A 22,991-nucleotide genomic window follows, 5' to 3' on the forward strand; every position below is an offset into this window, starting at 1 on the left:
TAAAATGAAGGCCTTCTAAAAAGTTCTATGAATTTAGTAAGTCTTTTAAATACTACTTTTCCACTTAGAAGCTGGAAACAAAATTCATACCCTCATCACCTGATTAGAAGCTGGAAAAGAGATGTTTCCTGAAGAAATTTCCTGCTTTCCCCAAATCAAACAAATAATTCAACTCCCTCGGCAGAAAATAAGAGCACATTCAATATGAAAGATCCCTAGTCAGTAACACTGCAGTTGGAGTATGCTGTCCAAGGACGCTGTGCTTCAGCCATGGAGACCACACTTACAACAAACTGCAATAATGCCTATCTGGAAGACAGGGTCCAGATAATGGATTAAAATCACCTCCCTTCAGTCCTAAAGGGAGTGCATTCCATGAGACTCAAGTTCCATTCTGCGCCCTCCCTCCCTTCCTGAAGTATTATATAACAATAACATATTAATGGTCTCTTCTGGGAATCAGATTGGCCTGTTAACTAAAATCTTCTTAAATTATGTAAAGCATGGCTTAACTAGAAAAGTTCCTGTGAAGCTGCAAAGATGTACAGCTGTACCAGACAAAAACACCTCTGCACATAGCTTCGATTAAAAAAAAAAAAAAAAAGGAAACGAGGGAAAAGGCAGCTAGTAAACAGGGTGACACTGTGAGGAAATCAGAGGGCTTCGTCTTGCTAACACCTTTTCTGGGCCTTCCTCCATTTGCATCAGCTTCTTCCTCCTCTAAACACTGGAAAAGGAGGCAAGGAGACAAATGAACACTGACAGCACACCTTCATACTTGCACTTGCACCACTGTTCTCACTTTGGCCCCCTAAAACTGCTCTTCCAGTAGACATGATTATTACTACTTCTATTTCTACAGATGAGAAAAATTCAGACAATTTCACCAACTTGATCCTAGGTCACAGGTTTTAAAAGCAAAATTAGGATTTGTACTTTTTACAGCTTTTTAAAATAAATTCACATACCATAAAATCCACTCATTTAAAATGTTTTTTCATATATTCACGCAGATATTCACCCATTATTACAATCTAATTTTACAGCACCTCAACACCCAAAAAGTCATTTTCCATTCCTGTTCCCCCACCCCCACACCCCAGCTCCAGTTCCAGGCAACTACTTTCTGTCTTTATGGATTTGCTTATCTGAACATTTCACACAAATGAAATCATACAATATGTGATCTTTTGTGACTGGCTTCTTTCATTAAGCATAACTTTTTTTTTTAAGATTTATTTTTTATTTATTTCTCTCCCCTTCCGTGCCCTCCCCCCACCCCGCCCCCCCCACTGTCTGCTCTCTGTGTCCATTCGCTGTGTGTTCTTCTGGGTCCACTTGTATTCTTGTCAGTGGCACTGGGAATCTGTGTCTTTTTGTTGCATCACCTTGCTGCATCAGCTCTCCATGTGTGCGGCACCACTCCTGGGCAGGCTGCGCTTTTTTGCGTGGGGTGGCTCTCCTGACAGGGCACACTCCTTGCGTGTAGGGCTCCCCTATGCAGGGGACACCTCTGCATGGCAGGGACACCCCTGCATGGCAGGGTATTCCTTGCATGCATCTGCACTGCGCATGGGCCAGCTCACCACACAGGTCAAGAGGCCCTGGGTTTGAACCCTGGACCTCTCATGTGGTAGGCAGACGCTCTATCCTTTGAGCCAAATCCACTTCCCTAAACACAACTTTCTTGAGGTTCACCCATTGCAATGGTTAGGCTAATGTGTCAACATGGCCAGGTAATTGTGCCCAGTTGTTTGGTCAAGCAAGCACTGGGCTAAATGTAATACAAGGACATTTATGGGCTTTAGTCATCAGTGAGTTTACTGAATATATGGCTGATTACATCTACATCAACCAGTGAGATTGTCACCAGCAATGAGTGATATTTTATTGAATGCCTTAAATGGGGAAGTGATTTCAGCACTCAGAATTTCCCAGCTGTCTTTTGACAGCCAACATCTCCGGGAAATTAATCAAGGACCTTCACTGGGCTTCCATCGGAGCTTCTGGTTTGCAGCCTGCCTGCAGAACCTGGACTCGTGGATCCACACAGTCAGGTGGAAGAATCTGATAAAATCTCATACTACTTACATATATTTCCTGTGGATTCTGTTTCCTAGAGAACCCTAACACATCCACGTTGTAGCATGTATCAGTTCTTCATTCTTTTTTTTTTTAAAGATTTATCGCCCCCGCCTTGCCGCTTGCTTGCTGTCTGCTCTGTGTCCAGTCACTGTGCATTCTTCTGTGTCTGCTTGTCTCCCTTTGTTGCATCATCTTGCTGCGCCAGCTCTCCACGGGCGCAGGCCAGCTTGCCTTCACAAAGAAGCCCTGGAAATTGAACCCAGGGCCTCCCATATAGCAGACGGGAGCCCAATCACTTGATCCACATCCACTTCCTTTTTCATTCTTTTTATTTCCAAATAATATTGTACTATATGACTGAACAGCTATAACACATATTGTTTGTCCGTTCATCAGTTGGATTACACACACTGGGTTGTTTCCACTTTCTGTTTATTCACAATAATGCTTCAGGAGTGGATGTGGTTCAAACAGTTAAGCACCTGCTACCCACATTGGAGGTCCCCAGTTTAGTTTCCCATGCCCCTTAAAAAACAACAACTCAGGGGAGCTGATGTGGCTCAGTGGTTGAGTGCTGGCTTCCTGCATATGAGGTCCTGGGTTCAATCCCCAGCCCCGGTACCTCAAAAAATAATAATAATAATGCTGCAAATTTTTTCACAGGCATATGTTTTCATTTGGCACTTGCGTTTTCAAAGTGTTTTCATAAAGTTCTCTTCATTTGCATCTTATAACTGCTTCATTTATGACTGAGAAAATCAAGGCTCAGAGAAGTTACGAGATTTTATCATCCACCAGCTGGGTAACCCTTGGGGAACCAACACAAAACCACAACATCACACTGCCTACAATTAGGGCTTAGTCTCTTTCAAATGGAATTCCAACCAACAGCATGCAGAAATGAGGAAAAATTATTTTTAAGCAAAGAGCTCCCTCAATCATTTTAAGTCCATCAATAAAGAAGGCAAATTTAAACTAAGCCTTTGAGAATAAAAGAGGGGAAGTGGTTGGGAAGGGATAACCTAAAGATACCTCCCAAAAAAGTAACCCCCTTCCTCCCCATTAAAATGGCCAAAGCTGCTATTCCAGGGAGCAGAGGCAGATACCTGGTTGATATTTTCTGAACCCAGTCCCTGAGGGCAGCCCTGTCCTAGCAGAAGTCCCCTAACATCAGCATCACATACCAGGTTCTGGGCTCCCAAGTCCGAGATAGGGTGCTTATTCTGAAACACATGACAGTGGGGGAGAGAGGGGTATACTGCCATGTTTAGCTACATAAACCCCCTCTCCCAACCTCCTCTAACAATTCCTAGGCTTATATTTCTGGTAATAAAGTTCTGAAAAATTGGGTATTTATGTTACAGCTGTAATATATACATGCCATTTACTGAATTTACTAAGTATCTTTTATGTATTTAATTTCTTTAATCCTTACAGCACCTTTATTAGATAGGCACTATTCTTACCTCACTGTTATAGGTAAATACTTCTTTTTGTGAGGAAAACAGAGAGATGGTGGGAGTATAAACTGGTATAACTTCTTAGGAGGATAGAAATAACTACAAAAACTAGAAGTGCAAATATCTGTTCATTTGGTTATTTCACTTCTGAGCATGTATCTACAGATATAATTCATAAGTGCCCAGAGACAGAGAAGCAAGAATATTAACTGGAACACTTTATAACAGTAAAAACCTGTAAAAAAAATCAATACATCAATGATTAAAGAAATGATAGTATATCCATAAAATGGAATACCTTGAGCCTGTTAAAAAGAATGAAAAAGATTTATAAGTGCAGATACTGAGCATTCTGCCAGATATATTAAGGGGGAGAGCAAGATAAATATCATTATGTATAACAACGTATTTTTTTTTTAAGGATGTATAGTATATACCAACATTTACTGGCTGTGTACCCTTGGGCAAGTTACTTAACCTGTCTCAGATTCCCCATCTGTAAAATGGGAATAATAACAATACTTCCTACATAGTACTCAATAAAAATACTGTGCTATTTCAATTTAATGAGTATATAATTATGATACTAATATTATTCATATTTGCATTTGTTTTTAGATGGGCTCCATCCCCCTCCCAAAAGAATCAATTGAGCACATATACTACCCAGGATCAGGGATTAACAGGTATGGGGAAATGGATGGCCACCACCTGCTCTGATCCGCTGCTTCCTCTGCGTCCTTACTCATCTCACAACCGAGGAGGGCTTTCTCTTCCACACTCCTAACCTACAAGGCCGGCGCCCTTCAGAACCCACCACCAACAGGACACACGGTGTTCACTTTGGAAGATTCTGGCTAAGGAGAAAACAGACACCCAATGACCATGAACGATGAGAAGATTTCCACAGCCCAAACCTTCCCTAGACCACGCAAAGCTCCCTCCCTCCCTCCATTCAGAGATAATGATCAAAACTGTCACCTCCTCAGAGAGGCTCACTCCAGACCAGCCGTCTAAGAGAGCCTGGCTGCCAGCATTTATTCCCTTAAACTGCCCCCACTGTCTTAACACAGTTATTACCAACACTATATATATATAAAATACTTATAAATATTTATATATATATAAATCTAGCACTCTTTCTAGAATATAAAGTTCCCCATTGAAGGGGGAAAAAATGTGTCTTCATTCCCTGTTCTTTCCACAGCATCTGAAACAGCACCCAGCATATAAGTGCTCGATAAATATAAATGAGTAAGGGAGAAAGATATACAATTTTTAAAGCTACAGAGTTGAAAGATATGCTTGCAAATTAAAATACCTTTTTTTTTAATTGCTATTGCCATTTTATCCTGGCAGAGTATGTACTTAAGACATTGGTTCCGTTAAAGTTTATAACTGCTATAGACTCTGGACTGTCATTTTTTCCTATGTAGAATAAATTCACATAAAAACCCTGACAAAACACACTCAAATACTTTTAAGCAAACAGATATCACAAACAATGTTACTTAACTTTAGTGATAACAATTGTTGAAAAAGATCCTTCTGAAATACAGCTCAAAGAGCAAACTGAATTATCCCTTATGCTTCCCTTCATTCCTTCCCATACATGTTTCTTGCCTGGACAAGGTCAGAACAAGCATTAACTATTAAACAGTCTTGTTAAAGTTCTAATTTACGCTGTTAAGATTTCTATTTTAAAGAGGCACATGAGAGCTAGCAGACACTGACCAAATACTAAGGAGGTAGTAGAATATTTAACCCGTTAATAACCAAATCTTAGATTTGTGCCTGGCACAAAGCACTTAAAAAGATGAAAATTCAAGTTTATAACCTGGATTTTGAAAATTCCATGTTGTCAATTAAGACCATATCTCAATTTTTTGACAATCATTTAAACACAGAGAAAAAAACATCAAAGGAAAAGTCCTAAGCTCTTCACCACAATGCACAGGCCCAATGTGCATAGTAATCACACCCTCACAGAACAGTGGCCCTGGGTCCACTGCAACATGGGCCAAATGGGAGACTACTGTTCTTTCTAAGAGTAATGCCACAGAACAGTGGTTCTTAAACAAGGGATGCATTTGAATCACCTGGCCCAAGGCTGGGTCTCAGCATGTCTAGTGGTGAAATTTCTGAATTTCTGTGTATTTGTATTTTAAACTACTGGCATAAAACGTACTCCAAAAATTTAGTCTAAAAAAAACTTTAATATCTTCTTCATAGCCATCTTTTCCTTTACTCTTTCAAGGATAAATTTAAGTTCTACCTTCTTTACACAGCCTTCCCTGAAGCTTAATGACCTATGTTGTCAGCTGTTATTCCCCTTGAAGGTTTATGATCTTATACTTCTGGCTAGCATTTTTACAATAATGTGACTTTTTTTTTTAAAGATTTATTTCTCTCCCCTTCCCCCCCCACCCTGGTCGTCTGTTCTTTGTGTCTATTTGCTGCGTCGTCTTCTTTGTCCGCTTCTGTTGTCGTCAGCGGCACGGGAATCTGTTTCTTTTTGTTGCGTCATCTTATTGTGTCAGCTCTGTGTGTGTGGCGCCATCCTGGGCAGGCTGAACTTTCTTTCACGCTGGGTGGCTCTCCTTACGGGGCGCACTCCTTGCGCGTGGGGCTCCCCTACGTGGGGGGACACCCTTGCATGGCACAGTACTCCTTGCGCGTTATCAGAAGTGCGCACGGGCCAGCTGCACACGGGTCAAGGAGACCCAGGGTTTGAACCGTGGACCTCCCATGTGGTAGACGGACGCCCTAACCACTGGGCCAAGTCTGCCGCCACAAGAATGTGACTTAATGTCCCAAAGACTGAAGAGACTAAACCGTAAATCATTCATTCACTGCCTAAGTATTTACTGGGCTCCTACTATGCGCCAGATTACTGTGCTCAGAATACAGGGGGAAGAAAAACCACACTCTTGGAAGAGGCCAAACCTGGTCCAGTAGCTCAGGAGTTAGTGGCTATTAGGAAAGTGACATGGTCTACTCTATGACTCAGAGGGAAAATTCAGAAACAAGGACCTACTTGGTAGCAATGAGCACCTCAAGGGCCTAGACTGTAGTTTCTAAATACCATTTTCCACTTTAAAAAAAAAACAAGGTTCTCTGGAGAAATGAACGGATGATTCCTGCAGGGCTGAGAAGGAAACTACAAGATAAGCCCAGTACAGCTTGTGATACAAAAAGAAAAATTATCACAACTATTAAGAGTTGAAAGCACCCCCCCCCCATATCCCCATGGCTCCCTCATCTGTTTGCTTGTCTGTTTTGGTTTTTTTTCTTTAGGAGGCACCAGGAATCTAACCCCGAACCTCCCATGTGGGAGGCAGGCACTGAAGTGCTTGAGTCACATCCCCTCCCTCTCAAAAGGTTTTAAGAGCCAATGTGAACAGCCTCATTTTGCATAAAGATGGGATAATATCTACAATGGCTAAAAACACATCAAATATGCTTAAGTCCGTGAGTTCATAATGTTACAAACAGATATATACATGAACTACAATGTAAACTATGGTCCCTGCGGCAGTGCTCCAGGGTATATTCACCAAATGTAATGAATGTGGCTTACCAATGAAAGGGAATGTTGATGTGGGAGGAGTGGGGGTGGGATGGGAGTAGGGTATATGGGAACCTCTTATGTTTTTTAATGTAACATTTTATGCGATCTATTTATCTTTTTTAAAAAAGATAAAAAATAAAAAATTTATACATACAACTCATTTGTCACTTTTGAAGGATACTAGGGAGCCAACTTTTTATTTCAAAAACTTACAAGTAAAAGGAATTAAGCATTTATCCTGCCTTTCCTATGTGAACTATCTTCCAGGTGAGCCGAACTGTCTTTATACAAGTACTACAGCTAATAAATCATGAGATTATAAAATAAAACCAATACTTTAAAATGCTAATTATGACTCCAGGCATTCAGCATCAAGGGCTACAAATAAGAAGAAAAACTATCAGTTACTATCTGCCTACTTATCTATAAAGATTTCTTACCAACAATAAATCAGCCTGATCACACCTTTATTTTTTTTTATTTCTCTCCCCCCCACACACACACCCCCATTGTCTGCTCTCTGTGTCCATTTGCTGCGTGCATGCTCTACTTTGTCTGCTTCAGTTGTTGTCGGCGGCACAGGAATCTGTTTCTTTTTGTTGCATCATCTTGCTGTGTCAGCTCTCCGTGTGTGCATGTCCATTCCTGGGCAGGCTGCACTTTCTTTCGCACCGGGAGGCTCTCCTCTGCGCGTGGGGCTCCCCTACGCGGGGACACCCTGCGTGGCACGACACTCCTTGCGCACATCAGTGCTGCGCGTGGGCCAACTCCACACAGGTCAAGGAGGCCCAGGGTTTCAACCGCGGACCTCCCATGTGGTAGATGGATGCCCTAACCACTGGGCCAAGTCCACTTCCCTGATCACACCTTTAGATCTAACAACTAGTTTACAAGAAATTTGGTTTTTTTTTTTAAGAAGGTACCAGAGATTGAACCTGGGACCTTGTACGTGAGAGGCAGGTGCTCAACCACTGAGGTACGCCAGCTCCCCTGAAACTCTGTATTGTTAAGCTACAACACAGAATAAAATCCAGACTGTGGTCAACTCCACAGAACACACCATGGGTTTCATCAACAAATTAATTACAAGAGAAAACAAAAGATGCAAAGGAAACCTATAGATTAAAACCAATCACAATGCATGGATCGCATTTAGATTCTGATTCAAACTGTTAAAATACATTTATGTACATATATAGTAATATATATACACACATAAACATATGGCAATCAAGGAAATTTGAATCTGGTTGGATATTTGAAGATATTAAAAGATTATTCAGTCTTTATCACAGTGATATTTGTGTTCATCTTATAAAGAGTCTTCACCTTTTCCATATACACACTAAAATATTTATCAGTTAAAATGATGACATCTGAAATTAGGGGTACAAATGAAGCAAGATGGGCTCTGAGGTGGTAACTTGAAGTTTGGTGAGTAGAAATGGGGGCTTACTATATTATTCTCTCTACTTATACATATGTGTGTGAAGGCTCAGAAGCATAAAAATTATAAATAAAGCAGTCAATTTAAACTATAAATTTCAAATCATAATAACTTTCCACTTTAAATGGGTGAGCTATATATGTATTTTTATCTCCACAAAAGCTCTGTATATTTTAAATCATTTCGGTATTTATTTTTCTGATTCAACATGACTATTTAGAAGAACTTAGTAAAAACTAACAATCGTTTAAATAAAAAGCTTTCAGGAGTGGATGTAGCTCAGTGCTACATATACAAAGAGGTCCCAAATTCAATCCCCAGTATCTCTCTTTTATACACTAAAAAAATAAAAATTAAAAAATAATTTTAAAAAAACTTTTATGGTAAAATAACACTATAAATTATCCTATAACAGCAAAAGACTTAAAGGAGAAAATGGTCAGGTTGTATAACTTATTTTTTAGAAAGGAAAATATCCCACCCATTTGGAGACTAGATAGAATTTAGATTCATGCCATTCACTGAGCCTCTGCAACTCTGAAATTTAAAAGCAGACACATAGTAAAGTAACAAACCATATTAGCTGTGCTGATGTAAATCACTTCAAACGTTGAAAAGCAGTTTGACTGCCAAAACCACCTACTTCTTTAAAAAACAGCTGTGCTACTCTAGCTTTCCCCAAGGTTACATATTTTTTAAAGCGTTAAATTAAGAACTTATACACTGCACGTGCAAAAAAAAAATCGTTCTATAATACCTTACCAGCAATGCATACGGCTATTAACTAGGTTTTTAGTCCTTGAGTATACGACCATTGCTTTGTTATTTTAGGCATAAGATCATCTATAACGACACCAACGGCAGTGCCAAGAGAGACAAAACGTTGACTGCGAGGTAGGTATGCATGTAATGAACAAAAATCACCTACAAATATCTTGAACCACTAATTACACGAGCAAAAATAAAACTGATTCTGAAAGGCAGAGGACCTGTGACACCCTTCCAACAAACCCACCCGTCCCCCAAAAAAGCGACAACGATAAAAGAGAAAGGGAGAGAAAAAAAAGGAAGAGGAGGGGCAAAGATCACCAACCGCCCCATCTCTATTAAAGTTCCGGGACAACCCTCCTTCCATCCGTAGGCAGAATTGGCTTTTCTCTTTGGGCAGAGGCTGTCACTGAAGCTCGAGGCCCGCCGTGCATTGGAGTCCGAGGGGTGTCTGCGTCTGCACTCGCTCCAGACCCCGCACGGCCGCCACCGACCCAGGCCCGACCGGAGCCTCCTTTCGCGCGCGGACGCCCGCAGCCCGCAGCCCGCAGCCCACCGCCCAGTTCGGAAACGGCGGGCCCCGCCGCGACCGCGGAGAAGCCCCGGGACCCCGAGGCCCTGCGCAGGCGCCTGCCAAGCCCCCCGAGCGCCTCCGGACCCCGCGCCAAGCCCAGCCACGGAGAGCGCCCACCCTCTCGACGCGGACAGCGCGCCCCGCGGCCCCCGCGCCACCACCGGAGCCCCGCGCCGCTCCCGCTCGGGCCGCCCGCGCCCCTCAGCCGCCCCAGCGCGCGCCCCGCCCCGGCGGGCCTCACCTCAGGGGCGAAAGACGGGCAGCGCGGGGCTCCCGGTCCGAGCGCGTCCTCCGCCGCCGGTCGACTCCCTCGGCTCGGGCCCGACACCGAACCCCGGCTCCGCTTCCCGCCGCGGCGCTCCCTCCCGCCTGATTCCGGCCTCTCGCCCCCTCCGCCTCCGGCCGCGGCCCCTCCGCGCCGACTGGGTGCGGCCTGCGGCGCTGCAGCCCAATAACGCGCCGCCCCATGGGCCCAGCGCGCGCCGCGCACCTCTGAGCAACGGGCCCCGCGATTGGCTGCGGCGGGAGCCGGGGCGGGGCCTGGAAGCGGGACGGGCCACGTGGGGGTGAGGGGACAAGGGGCGGGGCCCGGGCGGAATGGGCGGGGCGGGGGCGGTGTCCTCCCGGCGGGGCGCGCCCGGGGGCCTCCGTTTGCCCAGGCCCGCGTGGGCCCGCTCGCGGGGGTGCCGGAGCCCCGAGCCTCTCGCCGCCCGCTCTGTCTCCCTGGCATCCAGCACTGGGCGGGCCGAAGGCGGAGCTGGGGCAGCGTTTTGCGCAGCAGGGTGGGGTCAGGGCGGCCGGGCCTGTGAGCCCGGATAAGGCCCCGGGGTCGGGCGGCTGCCCGCTGGCGCAGGGTGAACGGGCGCCAGCTCCCTGCACCGACCCGAGGGGCCGGCCTGGAGGGCGGGCAGGACAGGGCCGGGCCCGCGCTGCCCGGGAAGCTGGCTTAACGAGAGCAGGCAGCGCCTTCCCCGCGCCGCCCTCCCCTGCCCTCAGGAGGGCCGGGGCACGCCCCGTGCCGGGCCCCTTCGTACTGCAGGGAGCTGGTGCCCAGGGGCGGTGGCGGGACTCGGTGGGTCGCGGCCCACCCGGCCCTCTTGGGCTTTGCCTGCAGAAGGGCCAGGGGTCTCGACCTAAGGGTGCGGTCAGTGTTCTGGAGGCACTTCGCCTGGACACTGCCCTTTCTCAGGAGACGTTCCTGACAAGACTGCACGGTTCTGCCTCACTTCTGTCGCCCTAGCGCAGGGCCTGGCTGGGGAGAGAGGTGCTAGGGACTTGCTGTAAAAATGGAGGGAGCTGTAGAGAAAAGAGTGAGCCTGTTAAATAGAGACATAGAAGACACAAAAAGACCCAAATCAGACTTCCAGAGGCGGCAGTTACCAGGTGGGAGATGACAAATCCACTGGATGGGAGTATAGCATACTGAACACAGCAGAAGTCCTTGAAGAGGTAGCAAATGAAACCAAAGGAAACAAAAGAATAATCAGAGCAGCCATGAGCTGTGGGACAGCTCCCAGAGGCCTAACGTGTAATCGGAGTCCCTGAAAGTGGAGGTGAGGCATGGGGAGAGAGGAAAGAAATAATATGTGAAGATGTGATGGGGGAAGTGGATGTGGCTCAAGCAAATGGGCTCCCGTCTACCATATGGGAGGTCCTGGGTTTGATTCCTGGGGCCTCCCGGTGAAGGCAAGCAGGTCCACGCAGTGGGCTGGCCCAAGCAGAATGCTGGCCCATGCAGGACTGCTGGCCCATGCGGCAAGCTGGCCTGAGCAGAGAGCTGACCAGCAAGATGACACAACAAAAAGAGACACAGAGTAGAGACAATAAGAGATGCAGCAGACCAGGGAAATGAGGTGGCGCAAGAGACTGAGCACCTCTCTTCCACTCCAGAAGGAAGGCCCCAAGATCAGTTTCCAGTGCGCCTTAAGAGAAGACAAGCAGACATAGAAGAATGCACAGCAAATGAACACAAAGAGCTGACAAGGGGGTGGGATTAAATAAATAAATCTATAATAAAAAAAAAAGACTGAAAATTTCCCAAACTTGAAAACTCTAAACCCACATGCAGAAGCTCAGAAAGTAGCTTCTGGCAGACTACTGGGCCCTGGTTGAAATGGAACATTTCTGTAGTACATGAAGCTGTCATGAGGTCAAGTAGGAGCAGCAATTCATCATAATCTGGGAGGGGTAGATCCAAGGTCAGGCTCAAGCAAGCCCAGAGGTAGCCCATGTAACCTGCTACTGTAGCACCTGTGGCGTCAGGTGGATTCCCTATGACTGGTGACAGGAGGAAAAAGCCTGAGCTCGGCTCGTGGCAAGATGGGTCCATTATGTTGGTATGCGCTGTAGATGGCTCACTATGTAATACTGCTGCACTGTGTCCCCTCGGCTATTGCCGTGAAAGACAGTGGAGAGGAGAAATGTTCCCGGTCGGGAAAGCTTCAGATGGTGAACTTGGCCATCCTCTTTGTGTGGAGAGAGACATGTCCTGGACTTAGAATGGTGGGAAATGGTTTAGCAGGATGGTCAGGAGCCTGGAAGGAACAATCTGGAAGTCCAGGGACCGAGCGGCCTGAGGAGGCATGTGGATGGACCTGTGGGAATTGGCACAAAGGGTGAAGATCTCTGTAGCATGTTAATGCCCACCAGATCGCGTCAACCACAGAGGAGGCTTAACCAACAGACAGAAGCGCCCTGCCAAGTGGCATCAGCCAGCCCCTTTGTAAACAAAGTCGCCAGGGTGGCAGGTTGGAGGCTCTGCAATAGCACAGGCTCGGCTCCTATACCCCAGGCTGGTCTAGCACCTCCCACTCCCGGTTGTCCAGCCTGCCCAGATCGGAGACCAAGGCTGAGCCCCTTGAGAGCACGTTGATTCCGCTGAACCCCTTCTATCCTGGAAAGCCAATAACCCTTACCAGGATTGCCCCCTATTTCAGCTGTGGGTTTGCCTTTCCTGCCGGCGATACCATAGCCTGCACCAGTATCCCAGCGGGCAACGTCAGGGTTGCTGACCTGGGATCCCATGTGGCATTGCCTAGTACCAACAAGCCCGCTTTCTGGCAAAGGAGGAACGGCAGTGAGCATGTGATCATGGGACCCAACATTTCCCACCAGAAGTTGCTGGTGCGATGGAGTCATGAGACTCCACATCCAGGGAATGTGGTGCCGTTACATCCATCATCATCTTCTGGTGGTGTGACCCCAGTCGGGAGAACAGCCGGTGGCCCACTTGAGGAGTTTGTGCGTCCTGTCCTGCAAAGCTCTATGAGTCTAGATGTCCTGGTTCCCCAAGAGGACACTTCCACCAGGGGATGTAGTAAATTCAAAGCTATGGCCGTCGCCTGGTCACTTTCAGCAACTCATGCCAGTAGACCAGAAGGCACAGAAAGGAGTGAACACAGTAGCAGGGGGGTGACAGACCCTCCCCCTCTCGAGGACACAGGGCTGCTGCTATGTGATTGGGACAGGCAGGAATAAGTTTGGCACTCAGGCCATCAAGGGGAAGGGTCATCGATGACAACATGGCCTGCAAAAGGCAGGATGACCGGGGACTCAGACCCTCGGGGATGAAGGCTTAGGTAGCCCTCCCAGATGTACTACCTGGCCCAGCCAAAGTGCTAATCAGGGAGAGAAATCTGGAAGGGGTGGTGGAGAGAGCTGCTGAGTATCAGCTGTGGTCGTGGAACCGGCAGTAGCAATGTGGGGTGCCGCTCCTCTCGCCACCCTCCTCTTGAACATTTCCCCAGGTTCTGGGACCAAGTGGGACCCAGAAGAAGCTGTGCCCAGATGGAGCAAACCCAACGTGAAAAGCAGACCTGGCAGCTGCCTGCAGCGGCCCCTGCCTGGGCTGCTCACGTCCCTTTCCAGCTACTGTGACAGGGGAGGCCCCTTTCTCCAGACTTGCCTTCAGGTAACAGGTGCTACCTGGCCAGAAGGTGATCCCACCACCAGGACAGGCTGTCACCAATTCAGGGGTACAAAAAGCTGGGGCCTAGCCTCTACGAAGGGTAGCTTGGTGGCACCCTTCATGCCCCAGGGTCCTCTCCACGGGGTCAGGCTGAGGCAAGTCTCCAGCTGAGCCCACTTCCATTCTCGCTTTTTTTCCTCTCCCCTATCCCAAATCCATAATCCAGATTATCCTGAGAACATTCCCTCAGTAAATCAAAAATGCATGATAATCCCTGATACAGGTTTTGCTTCTGGGGAACTGGATCTAAAAAAAACTATGGATAATAAATGCTGTCTTCATAGGAGATTAAAAAAACAAATACATTCAAAAGTAAGTATCATTTAAATACATTCAGTGGCCACGGTAGCTGCTGAGGGCAGGGAGAGGGAAGAAGAGATGTGATGTGGGGGCATTTTCGGGACTTGGAGTTGTCCTAAATGATATTGCAGGGACAGATGGAGGACATTACATATCCTGCCATAACCCACTGAATGGACTGGGGGAGAGTGTAAACTAAAATGTAAACTATAATCCACACGGTGCAGCAGTGCTCCAAAATGTACTCAATGCAATGACTGTGCATGATGATGAAAGAGGTTGTTGATATGGGAGGAGTGGGATGGGATGGGTGGGGGTATATGGGAATCTCATTCATATATATATATATATATATATTTTAAGATTTATTTTATTATTTATTTCTCTTCCTTCCCCACCTTGGTCTGCTCTCTGTGTCCACTAGCTGTGTGTTCTTCTGTGTCCACTTGCACCCTCGTTGGCACTGGGAAACCGCATCTCTTTTTTTGGTCGCATCATCTTGCTGTGTCTTCTCTCCATGTGTGCGGTACCACTCCTGGGTGGGCTGCGCTTTTTTATTTTTCACGCGGGGTGGCTCTCCTTGCAGGGCACACACCTTGAGCGTGGGACGCCCCTACACGCGGATGCCCCTGCATGGCACGGCACTCCTTGCACACGGCAGCACTGCGCATGGGTCAGCTCACCACACGGGTCAGGAGGCCCTGGGTCTCCAACCCTGGACCCTCCCATATGGTAGACAGATGCTCTATCAATTGAGCCACGTCCTCTTTTTTAAGATTTTTATTTTTTATTTATTTCTCTCCCCTTCCCTGCCCCCCCCCTCAGTTGTCTGCTCTGTGTCCATTCACTGTGTGTTCTTCTGTGTCTGCTTATATTCTTGTCAGCAGCACCAGGAATCTGTGTCTCTTTTTGCTGTGTCAGTTCTCTGTATGTGCGGTGCCACTCCTGGGCAGGCTGTGCATTTTTCACGTGAGGTGGCTCTCTCTGAGGGGCGCACTCCTTGCGTGTGGGGCTCTCCTAAGCAGGGGACACCCCTGTGTGGCACAGCACTCCGTGCACACATCAGCACTGCGCGTGGGCCAGCTCCACACAGGCCAGGAGGCCCTGGGTTTGAACCCTGGATCTCCCATGTGGTAGGTGGATGCTCTATCAGTTGAGCCAAGTCCGCTTCTCCTTACATATATTTTTTTAAAGATTTATTTTTTTAATTTATTTCCTCCCCTTTCCCACCCCACCCCAGTTGTCTGCTCTCTGTGCCCATTCGCTGTGTGTTCTTCTGTATCTGCTTGTATTCTTGTCTGCGGCACCCAAAATCTGTGTCTTGTTTTGTTGCATCAGCTCTCCGAGTGTGTGGTGCCACTCCTGGGCAGGCTGTGCTTTTTTTGCGCAGGGCAGCTTTCCTTATGGGGTGCACTCCTTACACATGGGGCTCCCCTACGCGGGGGACGCCCCTGTGTGGCAGGGCACTCCTTGCATGCATCAGCACTGCGCGTGGGCCAGCTCCACACGGGTCAAGGAGGCCCTGGGTTTGAACTCTGAACCTCCCATATGGTAGGCAGACGTTCTCTCAGTTGAGCCAAATCCGCTTCCCCTTATATTTTTTAACGTAACGTTTTTTGTGATCTATGTATCATCAAAAAAATACAATTTTTAAAAAAAGGAACATCAAGAAACAAGAGAGCTCAAGGGAGTTCAAGTCCCCTGAGATCCTTCTGTTGTCCAGGAGGCGGGGAAAGGCATTGATAAGTTAACTCTAGGCTTAGGGAAGAATGGAAACAGAGTGTATAATTTTCAAACTAGGAGAGGGGGTAAAATGGATTTAAAAAAAAAAAAAGTTGCTCAATCCAGAAAAAGGAAAATCAAAAGGAGAGGACAATACAGACTGGGTGGGACCACAGAAATCCCAGAAAAAAATGGTAGACTTAATTACGTTAAATACAGACAGAAAAAACGACCCAGTTAAAAGAAAGCTATGTAAAGGCTAGCGACAAATATGAAAATGAACTTTAAAAAGATGCCATTTACAATAAAGTTAAAAGAAATATGAAGTAGAAGCTGGGACCCGACCCCACTCAAGATGACAGAGGGAGGCACTTCAGCCCTGTTCCCACAGAGAAGCCTTAACAACCAGCAAGAACTGGCAGAAACATCTTTCTCAAAGCTGCAGAAAACAGTTAAAGGATTGCAGTAACAGGATGAGCCCTGAATCAAGAAAAATCCTCCTTAAAAGTGTGTCTCGTGGCTCCCTGGCTGTCCCCTTCCCCACCCCCACCAGCTCAGCGCCGGGCTGGCCCCCATTCCCAGGGCGGGTCCCCGGTCCCAGCTCTGGCGGGGACAGAGTGGCCCTTGTGCACACCCTGGGAGCACGTCTGGCCCAGTGTCCAGCATGGCCTGAGGGACTCGCTGTCCCAGAACTGGCCTGTGTACAGGGGGCGGCTCCCGGAGTTCTCCTACAGGAGCCGGGAGAGAGCTGGCAGGGGCTGCCCGGGATAAGGGACTGCTGGCTCAGAACGTGCAGTGCAGCGCCAGCGCCGCGAGGAAACTGCTTTCCTAGCTCCTGGCAGTCAGGGAAAGCTCTGTCATAACACTGGCTGGATCCAAGCTTAAGGAACAGGCGCCCCAGAGTCTAAATCCCAGTGATGACACCTTAAAATATCAAAGTGTCCAGCTTTCAGCAAAAGATTACAAAACAAAACTTACAAAGAAACAGGAAGTGGTGGCCCAGGCCAAGGAGAGAAGTAAAGCATTAGAAACTATCAACGAGGAGCAGCCCTGGGACATTCCAGACTAAGATATATATTTTTTAATGGTCCTACATATGCTCAAAGGGCTAAAGGAAAATATGGACAAAGGAAATCAGGAAAATGACAGATGAACACAAAGAATATCAGTAGAGAGATCGATATTATGAAAAGGAACCAAACAGAGCTGAAGACCACAATAACAGAAATTAAAAATCCCCTAGGGAAACCGACTTTGGCCCAGTGGTTAGGGCGTCCGTCTACCACATGGGAGGTCCGCGGTTCAAGCCCCGGGCCTCCTTGACCCGTGTGGAGCTGGCCCATGTGCAGTGCTGATGCGTGCAAGGAGTGCCATGCCACACAGGGGTGTCCCCCGCGTAGGGGAGCCCCACGTGCAAGGAGTGCACCCATAGGGAGAGCCGCCCAGAGCGAAGGAGGGAGCAGCCTGCCGAGGAATGGCGCCGCCCACACTTCCCATGCCGCTGAGGACAACAGAAGCGGACAAAGAAACAAGACGCAGCAAAAAGACACAGAAAACAGACAACCGGGGGAGGGGAGGGGAGTTAAATAAATAAAAATAAATAAATCTTTAAAAAAATAAATAAATCCCCTAGAGGATTTCAACTGCAGATTGGAGGTGGCAGAAGAATCAGAGAATTTGAACATAAGACAATTGAAATCATTCGGTCTGAGAAGAAAGAATGAAGAGAAGTGAACAGAGCCTTAAAATACTGTGGGTCACCATCAGGCATTCACAATATGCATTGGGAGAGTTCCCAAAGAAGAAAGAGACAAAGAGGCAGAGGAATATTCAAGGAAATAATGGGGGGAAACTCCCCAAATTTAACAAAAGAAGTGAACTTGATAACTGCACTGAAAGTGGTTACCTAAATAAATATCTTTGTTCTTAGGAAATGTATGTGGCAGAATTAAATGTTCAATCAGCGAGATGCATACAAACTACAGTCAAGTGTTCAGTAAATGGGTTGATAAGTAGCTAGAGAGATGGATAGTTGAATAGACCCATAGATGGAATGATAGAATGATATGGCAAATGTGGCAAAATGTTAAAATTTGGGAATCTGGGGAGATAGGGGTATGTTGGAGTTCTTTGTATGGGGTTTATATTATTTTTGTAGTTGTCCTGTAAGTTTGAAAGTATTTTGAAATAAAAAGTAAGGAAAAAAAAAAAAGAACTCCTAAGACAAGCCATTGATTTGGAAGAGAGCTTTGTAATATGCATTAATGACCACAGATGCATAAGAACCACAGATAAATAAGAAAAAGCACTATGTGGAAAAATGGGCAAAAGGCTACAGCAGACATTTTGCAGATGACAAAATCAAAAAGGCTAATAAACACAAGAAAACGGGCTCAGTCTTATTAATAATTCACTAAATGCAAATCAGAACCATAGTTATATATTCACCAGACAGGCAAAAATGAAAAATCTAAGAATGCCAAGTGTTGGCGAGAATGGGGAGCCAAGGGACTCTCCCTCACAGCTGGTGGGAGTGCAAACTGGAAGGATATTCTCGTAAAATAGTGAAAGACCCTCATGCCCAGTACCCAAGGATCAGACTCCTGGGTAGACACCCTGCAGGAACTCGTGCCCGTGTGCCAGAGAAACAGACGAGATGGTTCTAGCAGTGTGCTCTATAGTTGTTGTCCCCAAACTGGAAGCCACCCGAACGGATACACAAACTAGATTTCGTCTGCAGTGGAATCGCGCTCAGCAATGGGATGGGGTCAGCCTCAGCGCTCTGCGCCAACGGGGCCGCATCGCACAGGGTTCAGGACCCGCAAGCTGCCGGCCCCGAACCTGCCTCTGTGCGGCCTCCAATCACACAGACGAGCCCCACAACGCACTGCTCTCTAGGGTGCACGGCTGGGGGTAAAGGGATAAAGGAGAGCAGGCCCCTGAGCCCACCAGAGCCCGACCGCAGCCAGCCCCGAGAAGCGGTGGTGCCGCGGTGGGAAGGACCCGAGGGCGTTTCTGGGGTGCCGGCGAGGCTATTGCACAGACATCTACTTTGATGGGCTGTGCATTTGCACTTTGTTCACTTTTCTGTGTTTCATTCCACAGTAAATGATAGATACAGATTAGAGGCAAGGCGGCGTCTGAGTTAGTGCACCTCATAACCTCTCCTGCAAAGAGGCGGCTGGGTGGAGTCGGAGTCCTGCCAGAACGGGCTGTTTCGGGGGCTTGCAGGGCAGGAGGCGTCTGGAGGTCGATTTGGAGAGACAGTGACAGAAGTGGTGTTTGCTAGAGGTAGCATTTTGGGTTTCTGACACAGAGGTCAGAAGTTGTGGGCGGGACCCTTCCCCTAGGGCTGGCGGCCGCGGCGGTCCCTGAAAACTGTTGGTTGTGCGGCAGCGTTCCCAAGCCCATGTTTCCCGGATGCGTGGCTCTGGGGTCCGTGTCCCCTAAGCCCCCTTAGCCCAAGCTCCACAGACTCACATACCTTGAGTCCGCAATATCCCAGACTTCCCATTCCCGAATCCAGCGCTCCCTGAGGTCCGTGGTTACCCAAGCCCTCGATTTTGGACTGACTGTGAGTGTGAGAGATTTGGTGGGAGAAGCAGAGGGGCTAGGTGAGCGGGTTCAACTTTCCAGTCCCCCACTTATTCTTTTTTTTTGAGCTTGGAGGAGCATATCAGCTGGCTTGGGGAGAACCTGGGAAGAAAGGAGCGGTGAATCTGCTGAGAAAGCCCAATTTACCTAAATGCCCTGGAATAGGAAACTTGGTCTGGGAGAAGGAGGAGTCAGAAAATCAACAAGCCCTCTCATAGCATACCTGAGGGGGAGGAACTGTAGGAGGTGCTATCCAAGCTTCCAGTAGGGTATTTAGGGTTTCTAGTGAGGTGTAGGTGCTCTCTTGCTGAAAATAAAGAGGCATTGTCTTCTGTGTTGAGTTGATTCACCAAGGACCCACTTGAATCTCCTACCAGACCCCTCACACACCTTTCCTGCTGCCTTGGGAGAGAGGGAAGTGAGGAAGGGAGAAAGTGGGAATGTCAGATTCCTAAGTGTTTTATTTAACTGCAAAGAGGATTCCTAGCTTGAAACTTTGGTGTTTTGTTGTTGTTGTTGTTGTTGGTTTGTCTTCTGGTTTTTCCTTCCTCTTTACCCCCCAAAGGTCCTTTTTCTTGCTTGCTTCCCCCCCCTTTCTTGTCCCCCCTTTTTTCTTTTTCTTCCTTTCTCTTCTTTTTTAATTTTTTTTATATTAGGTGCTGCAGGGAGCACTTCACATTTGCTGTGTTTCCTCATCCTCCATTTCCTCTTTCCTCTGTGTATTAATTTTGGCTACTAACACTATCCCCTTTCCTCTACATCTTTCTATCCTCCATCATCTATTCTATTGTTTCTCTTACATTCCACCTCCCTTTGTTTGGTCCCCAAATTGTCTGACTTTTTATTTCTAATACCTTTGCTCTGTTTTCTGTCTTTTATTCATTCTTCATATTATGTCTTTCTTTTCTGTTTCCCTCTCTCATGAAAACACTGGCCTTTTAATTTATACTATATTCCTCCCCATATTCAGTTGACTGTCTCATTATAGGTACTCTACTTTACTTACTGTTATAACTTTACACAGCTTACATGAGTCTAATATCCATTCTCCTAGATCTCACATGGTTCCTCTCTTAACATTTATTATCAATACTACTTTATACATTTTCTTTTCTTACTCATTTTGCTTTCCCTGGTCCTAATATTTTCCTTCAAGTGAACTTAGCCAGCAACAAGAAAATAGAATAAGAAAAAAGTGACAAAGAGACGACATAACACATACACAAAGACAACAACCAATTAAACCCCAAGACTAGACAAAGAAGCTAAGGAACTGATTAAACCCATCAAGATAAAATGATAACCAAACAGCAACAAAAAACTACAAACCAAACCAATAATCAGGAAAACATGGCCCAATCCAATGAACAAACAGAAAACAAGGAAGAGGAGCAGAATATCGAACAAGTAATTAAAGCCCTCAAAACATATATTAGCAACCAATTTGATGAAGTGAAGGAAGAGATTAAGAATATGAAGAAAACACTTGGAGGGAATACAGAAGAAATTGCAATCATACACAAAAAGATAACGGATATCACGGTGATGAAGAGCACAATTCAAGAAATCAAAAATACACTCTCAGCAAATAACAGCAGATTAGAAGAGGCAGAAGAGAGAATTAATGATGTGAAAGACAGTACATCTGAAATCAAACAGATAGTAGAACTGATCGATAAAAAGATAGAAAAAATCCAGCTAGGATGTAGGGACCTGAATGACAATGCAAAATGCACAAACTATGCCTTATAGGGATCCCAGAAGGAGAAGAGAAGGGAAAGGGGAGAGAAGGAGTATTGGAGGAAATAATGGCTGAGAACTTCCCAAATCTACTGAGGGAGATGGATGTACATGTCCAGGAAGCACAATGCACCCCAAATAGCATAAATCCCAACAGACCTACACCAGGACATATACTTGTCAAATTATCCAATGCTCAAGACAAAGAGAAAATTCTAAAAGTAGCCAGAGAAATGAAAACCATCACATACAAAGGAGGTTCCATAAGATTAAGTTCTGGTTTCTCATCTGAAACCATGGAGGCAAGAAGGTAGTGGTATGACATTGTCAAGGTACTAAAAGAAAAAAAATTCCAATCAAGAATACTCTATCCAGCTAAGCTAGCATTCAAAAATGATGGCGAGTTCAAAATATTCACAGATAAACAGAAACTAAGAGAGTATGTGAACAAGAATCCTGCCCTACAGGAAATACTAAACGGAGTTCTTCAGGAAGAAAGAAAAAAAACAAGAGAGGCAGAGTTGGAGGAGAGTGTAAGAGCAACTAAAAAGACAAAAAGAGAAAAAAAATCAAAATATGACAAACACAAATCCAAAGAAAATATGGCTAATATAAATAATTCCTTGAAAATAATAACACTGAATGTCAATGGATTAAATTCACCTGTCAAGAGACTCAGACTGGAAGATTTATGACCCATCTATATGTGGTCTACAAGAAACACATCTTAGACCCATGGATTCAAGGAGGTTGAAAGTAAATGGCTGGAAAACAATCTTACAAGCAAACAATAACCAAAAAAGGTCAGGAGTAGCTATATTAATATCAGACAAAATAGACTTTAAATGCAAAACAATTGTGAGAGACAAAGATGGACACTACATATTAATGAAAGGGATAATCTTTCAAGAAGAATGAACGATCATAAACATTTATGCTCCTAACAGGGTGCCTCCAAATACATGAGGCAAACACTGGAAAAACTAAGTGAGAGAATAGATGCCTCTACAATTATAGTGGGGGACTCTAATATACCACTATCAACTTTGGACAAAACATCTCAAAAGAGAATCAATAAAGAAATAAGGGAAACGGACTTTGGCCCAGTGGTTAGGGCGTCCGTCTACCATATGGGAGGTCCGCGGTTCAAACCCCGGACCTCCTTGACCCGTGTGGAGCTGGCCATGCGCAGTGCTGATGCGCGCAAGGAGTGCTGTGCCACGCAAGGGTGTCCCCCGCGTGGGGGAGCCCCACGCGCAAGGAGTGCGCCCGTGAGGAAAGCCGCCCAGCGTGAAAAGAAAGAGCAGCCTGCCCAGGAATGGCGCCGCCCACACTTCCCGTGCCGCTGACGACAACAGAAGCGGACAAAGAAACAAGACGCAGCAAATAGACACCAAGAACAGACAACCAGGGGAGGGGGGGAATTAAATAAATAAATAAATCTTTAAAAAAATAAAAAAATAAAAAATAAAAATAAAAACTTTGAACAGTATATTGGAGGAGCCGGACCCAATAGACATATACAGAACATCACACCTAAATACAGCAGGATATACATTTTTCTCAAGAACACATGCATCATTCTCCAAGATAGACCATATGCTAGGCCACAAAGAAAGTCTCAATGAATTCAGAAAGATTGAAATCATACAAAGTAATTTCTCTGACCACAGTGGAGTGAAGCTGGAAATCTGCAAGGGCCAGAGGCCCAAATTTCTCACCAAGATATGGAAATTAAACAACACACTCTTAAAAAAAACAAT

General features: G+C 46.1%; 1 protein-coding gene across 10 annotated transcripts in view; it reads right to left on the reverse strand.

Moving 5' to 3' along the window:
* Positions 1 to 10,358, reverse strand: part of ADD1 (adducin 1) — a 101,159-nt gene extending 90,801 nt beyond the window's left edge. For 3 of the 10 annotated variants that reach the window (XM_004481031.5, XM_004481035.5, XM_023585368.3), the window contains exon 1: positions 10,147 to 10,335. The gene's annotated coding sequence lies outside the window, so the exon portion shown is untranslated. Of the gene's footprint in view, positions 1 to 10,146 lie in introns of all 10 variants that reach the window. The other 7 variants (XM_058301366.2, XM_004481037.5, XM_004481036.5 and 4 more) reach the window with 4 other exon arrangements.
* Positions 10,359 to 22,991: the final 12,633 nt, after the last annotated feature.

The sequence above is a fragment of the Dasypus novemcinctus genome, chromosome 1, assembly GCF_030445035.2.
Source record: "Dasypus novemcinctus isolate mDasNov1 chromosome 1, mDasNov1.1.hap2, whole genome shotgun sequence".
NCBI lineage: Eukaryota > Metazoa > Chordata > Mammalia > Cingulata > Dasypodidae > Dasypus > Dasypus novemcinctus.